The 6222-nt window shown below is 34.8% G+C and overlaps 1 non-coding gene across 1 annotated transcript; it reads right to left on the reverse strand.

Annotated features, from left to right (window-relative positions):
• Positions 1-5792: 5792 nt before the first annotated feature.
• Positions 5793-5898, reverse strand: LOC128281595 (small nucleolar RNA R71). Its single transcript, XR_008271844.1, has one exon. It is a non-coding gene; the product is annotated as a small nucleolar RNA R71 (small nucleolar RNA).
• Between the last annotated feature and the right edge of the window lie 324 nt (positions 5899-6222).

A 6222-nucleotide genomic window follows, 5' to 3' on the forward strand; every position in this document is an offset into this window, starting at 1 on the left:
AGCATTCGTGCTAGTCGAGAAATACTTCATGAGGAATCTTTCTGCTAACTCTTGCCATATGGAAATTGAATTTTGCGGCAATGAGTTCAACCAGGCTCGAGCTCTGTCCCTTAGCGAATATGGGAATAGCTTCAATCGTAATGCATCTTTGGGTACTCCAACTAACTTGAAAGAATCACTCACCTCCATAAATAGTCTTAAGTGAATATGAGGATTTTCGGTAGGCATTCCACTAATTGGCCCACTGTTTAAAGCATCTGGAACATGACTAACTTCAGCTCAAATTTTTTGTGCCTCAATTTCGAATCTCCTAATACCCAGATTAAGATCATGAAACATTGGCACGGCATACTGTCTTAAAGCTCTATCCCTATCATCAGTTATAAGGATAGGATTTTGAGCAGGGTCTACTCCATTTCCTTGATTCAAATTTTCAAGGTTCATCTCTTCGATCCTTCTCTGACTTGCTTGTCTTCTTCGTTGTCGAAAAGTACATTCAATTTTAGGGTCTATAGAGAGTAAATTGATAATTCAGTCAATACTAATAAATACCTGAAATAATCACAGAAAAATTAATTAAGTTAAAATTGAACAGAAAAATAAACCAAAATGCAAAACTAACAAATTCACAAATAATGAATTTTTAAAACAATCCCTAGTAACGGCACCAAAAACTTGGAACGACTGAAATGTGCAAGTGTACACAATCGTAACAAGTAATAAACTGACAAGTAAATGTCGACTTATCGTATCCACAGGGACTGTGAAAAGAATTATTTATGAATGCAATTAAAAACACCTTGGTGAAGAAAAATATTTTGATTTGAAGAGGTGATTAAAAACTAAGATTTTTAACTAAGTAAAATAAATAAAAATAAAATAAAAGTTCCAATGCATGATTTCAAAAGATGATTTTAATTAAGATGACATAATTGTGCTAGATTAGTTCCATTTCTTAACTTAGAATTGTTAAACTCATGTTCATGTTGTTACGTATAAATTCTCGGCAACTTGGCAATTTACTAACTTATGAATGATAAACCGTAATTTATATATATTTTTAACCCATGCTTAGTACATTTATGGATAGTTTCTCCTTAAAATTGATGAATTCGATGCTCCTAATCCTTTAATTTCATGTTTTATACTTGGGTGAGCATAGGAGAGTAAAAGGAGCGAGAAACAGGCCTAAAATGGAGAAAACGGAGAAAACGGACTCACGTGGGAATTCAACACGGCCTGGACTTTCTCACACGGGCGTGTCACACGGCCATGTCCCTTTGGCATGATTGAAGCACGACTTACACAGGTATACTACACGTCCGTGCCTATTCAACAGCCTTGGCCACGGGCTGGAGTAATCTCACACGGGCGTGTCTCTACTGAGCCCAAGTATAACCCTATTCGAAAAAGGCCAATTTTGGGGGCACTTAGGCATTTTAAAGCTTATTTAAACACTTGAGGAGGCACTTAGAAGGGGGGCGTAGAGTAGGAAGCAAGGAATTACTCAATTAGAGCCGATTGATCCGTCTCAGAAGCCGGATTCATCATCAAGACTGAAGATCTCCCTTCAAGTTCCTTCAGGAGTTTTGGGTTTCCTTATGTTTTGTTATCTTTATGCTTTTGAGATGTTTTATTTCATAAGTATGAACTAAACCCCCTAAATACCTAAGGGGAATGAAACCTGAGACGGATCTTGTTATTATTATCTGAATTGTATGATAAATATTTGACTTGTTCTTAATTATCTGTTCTTAATTCTTGTTTTGATATTCCACGATATTGATTCAAGTTAAGCTCTTATTCAGAGGAGGAATAGACCCTGTCTAAGAGTAAATTTTTCATAATTAAGCGGAGTTGATTGAACACCTAGAGATAGGGTGATAAGATTTTGCTAGATTAGGGTGAAACCTAATAAGGGAATCCATAGATTGAGTTAATGCAATTCTAGGGTGTTAATTAGAAAGAGATTTCAATTATTCAACCTAGGGTTAGACGTTATTAGTCTCAAGAGAGATAATAATATAACTCAGGGATTTCTACGGATCAAGTCAAATTAATAAATCGTCTGATTCAAAGTAAAATAATAAGTGAAGTCTAGGTGGATTTTTCCTTAGGTATTGTGTTAATCAATCGAATTTTCCCAACAGTATTTTCCCAAATTTTCTTTTTGTGCATTCTTAGTTAGCAATTAGTTTAGGTAACCAAACCTCTTAATTTTTAGGCTAGAAAATAAAAAGGAAGTAAATACTAGTACTCGTAGTTCTTTTGGGTTCGACAATCTAGTTTTACTGAACTATACTACTGTTCGATAGTTACACTTTCCTTAATCGTGATTATAAGTTAGTCTCAAGAACGATTCTTTCATAAATCTTTAAAACCTGTCACGAATATCACATATCAAGTTTTTGGCGCCATTGTCGGGGAACTAGGATATTAGGAACACTCGATTTTTATTACTTTAGCCATTTTACTTTTATTGCAATTTAAATTTTTATTTTCTTCTCTAATTCTTCATTTATTTTATTCTGACAGGTTTTTCTAGTTTATGACCAGAAGAAATGTGACAACCCGAATTAGGGCCTAATTGGAATAGTGGTTTCGTGACCACAAATCCGAGATAGAAATAATTGTTTTATAATTATTTTGGGGTTTATGATATGATTGCATGATTGTGTGAAAATTTCGTGATGAAATTCTATGCCTAAAGTGCTTAAATTGAAAGTAGGGACTAAATCGAATAAGTTGCAAAATTTGCATCCGGAAGTTTTAGTATGAAATTTTTTGGAATATTAATTAGGAGGTCTTAAATAGCAATTTGACCAATTTTAAGTTCATGGACAAAATTAGGACATGGAAGGAATTTTGAAAGTTTAGTAAGGAGGGCATTTTGGTCATTTGGATATTAAATGAAATAAAATGGGAAAAATAACACAAAATTGATCATCATCCTCCTTAGTTGCTGCGAATTCTCCCTCTCTCCATAGCTAGGGTTTCTTCAATTTTCAAGCTCCATAGTAAGTGATTCCAAGCCCGTTTTAATGTTCTTTACGTTTTTGGAATCCGGAAGCTCGATTAAGCTTATGCTAGTAATAGTTTAACCTAGGGTTCATATTTGGAAAAATACCCATAGGTGAAATTTGTGTATTTTGATGTTTTATGATAGAATATGAGGTTTTAAATTATGTTAAATAACTTGTGCTACTCGGTTTTAAGTGAAAACGAGTAAAAGCAGCATAATCGGTAAAAATACCTATTGTTCATAACTATATGATAGAGTGAGAATTTGATGTTGTTGTAGAAGAGAAAATGTTCAGCATATCATAAAATATAAGAATAAGGGCTGAAATTAAATTCCGAGCATAGGGGCAAAATTGTAATTTTGTAAAGTTAGGAGGCAAAATGTAATTTTTCCATGATGTGATTTTGGATTGAAATAAATAGTATGAGTATTAAATGAGCTAAATGTGTTATTATAGATCAAGAAAGGCGGAATTGATCTCGAGCAGGGAAGGAAAAAGTTTTGGACTAAATTGCAAAATTTCCACATTTTGCACCAAGGTAAGTTTGTATGTAAATATTACAATAATTTCATGTACATTCTTATATTTCAGCCTATTATATAAATATACTAGCTGATGTTAAAATATAAATCGACTATTGGAAGAATGGAAATAAATATAGAGAGAGATCCGGTTGAACATTGAGAGATCGAATGAAATAGAGGGCGTAGCTAGGTCACATGTATGATCTTGAGTGCACATCATGTGTACAAGAAAGCTTCTGAAACACCACAGTAGTAGCTAGGTCACATGTGTGATACGAGATGTATCCCATGTAGACAAGAGAGCTACGTGAAAGATAAATGTAGCTAGGTGCATGCGTGATTCCAAGTGAAGGACACCATGTAGACAAGAGAGCTACGAGACAAATCGGTTAGGTCGCATGAGTGGTACTAAGTGTTCACCATGTGTACAAGAGAGCCAAACTAAGCGAAGTATGATGGTGGGGTGTGTCTTTGAAACCATTAAATATCGAGGATTGATCCGAATTGTTCAGCAGGATAGTTTTGTGGTGATATTGTGGTTTGGACCTACACTTATGGTGAATGAAATGTGGTGAAAATGATTTGTGGTATATACATATATAAGATAAAATGAGGTTAGCATAAAGAATGTGTGAAAGAGTGAAATTAGCATTAAAAGCTGTTTTTAGATGGTAGCGGTGACGTGATTTTGAAAAATCACCAAAAATAGGAGGAATATAATTAGAGGTTGAATGGATGAGAAATTAAAGTTTAATGAGTCTACTTTCATATAAAAGAAACAGAGCAAGCAAAGGAATTCTATATTTTGAGATATTTACAATTGTATGTGACTTGCTCAGGGATGAATACGTGATCCCTGTTCCAACTTTGAAAAATCATTAAAAATTGTAAAAGAAAATTAAGAAATATAGTTTACATGCCTAAATTCCTTATTGAGACTAGTTTTAAATGAAATAGACATCAGGGTTGTTTGAATTGTGTACTGAGAGAAATTCAATTCGTAGTGAACAGAGGTCAGATCAGTCGAGCTGTGTAACAGGGGAAACTTTAACTAATAAACTGTACTAATCGGCTGAACCAAAAGTTATAGAAAACAATTAGCAAAAAGTTTTATGAGTCTAGATTCAGGAAATTTTACGGATTTGAATTTTGAGTTTTGTAACTCGAGTTATGATTTATTTAGTGAATATGGCCTTGTGAGACAACTTAATCAAAGTGGAATGAATATTGAAGTTAAAGTAGATATACGAATTGTTGTGTAAACATGTTAGATTCTTTAATTAGTATTTACATACTTACTTACTAAGCTATAAGCTTACTTTGTTTCTCTCTTTTGTCTTATAGTGTCCTTGACTTGCTCGGGAGTTAAGGATCGTGAAGATCTACCCGCACTATCATACTTTAGGGTATTTGAACTAAACGTTTTGAATTATGGCATGTATAGTAGGCTTAATTATTTTGTTACGTGTCATATTTGTCTAGGTTTAAAATATTAGTTCTGATTTCGACCAGCTACTTTGTACAAGCCATTAAAGTTGGCTAATATTGTTCAAGACATATGTTATCGATGCACTATCAAATTGGATGACATATTTATATCTCGGTTATGTTTAATGGTATGTGTTATGTTCTGGTAATACCTTGTATCCTGTTCCGGCGACGGTAACGGGTAAGGGGTGTTACAAGAAACACGTCAGGAGCATTACTGTTTGATAGTGAGCTCGATCGCACAGTTCACATAAACTAAAGAGAAATAAGGTGAAACTTACGATACACAGAAGAGCAAGAGGATGATACTTCAACCACAACCGAGGAGATGGCTGAAAACCAAGAAAATCCACTACCTCCTGCGATTGCTGTTAATCAGAATCCTGCTCCACGCACTATGTATGATTATGCTAAACCTTCTTTAATAGGAACTGAATCGAGCATAGTTAAACCTACTGTAGCTGCAAATACTTTTGAACTAAAACATAACACAATTCAAATTATACAGCAATTTCTTCAGTTTGATGGTTTGCAGGACGAAGATCCCAACGCTCACTTGGCAAACTTCTTAGAATTTTGCGACACTTTTAAAATAAACGGTGTTTCTGATGATGCCATTCACCTTCTGTTGTTTCCCTTTTCGTTGAGAAACAAAGCTAAACAGTGGTTTAATTCGTTACCACAGGGGTCAATCACTACTTGGGAACAAATGATTGAAAATTTTTTATTAAAATATTTTCTGCCGGCTAAAACGGCTAAATTACGTAATGATATCTCTTCTTTGTGCAGATGGATTTAGAAACACTCTACGATGCATGGGAGAGATACGAGGACCTTTTGCGAAGATGCCCTCACCATGGGTTACCACTCTGGCTACAGGTCCAAATGTTTCACAAAGGCTTGAACCCTCCGACTCGGTAGATGGTTGACACAGCTGTTGGCGGAACCATAAATAATAAGACACCTGAAGATGCCTATGAATTTATAGAGGAGATGTTCCTAAATAACTATCAGTGGCAAGTCATGAGGACAAAGCCAACTAAAATAGTTGGCGTTTATAACGTCGATTCGGTCACCATGCTTTCTAATCAGGTAGAACTCTTGAATAAGAAAATTGATGGTTTTCTTAGTTCTTCACAGGTTCACCCAGTAATGCAGTGCGAAGCAAGTGGAGGTGGATCAAGCAA

This window comes from Gossypium arboreum, chromosome 1 (assembly GCF_025698485.1).
Source record: "Gossypium arboreum isolate Shixiya-1 chromosome 1, ASM2569848v2, whole genome shotgun sequence".
NCBI lineage: Eukaryota > Viridiplantae > Streptophyta > Magnoliopsida > Malvales > Malvaceae > Gossypium > Gossypium arboreum.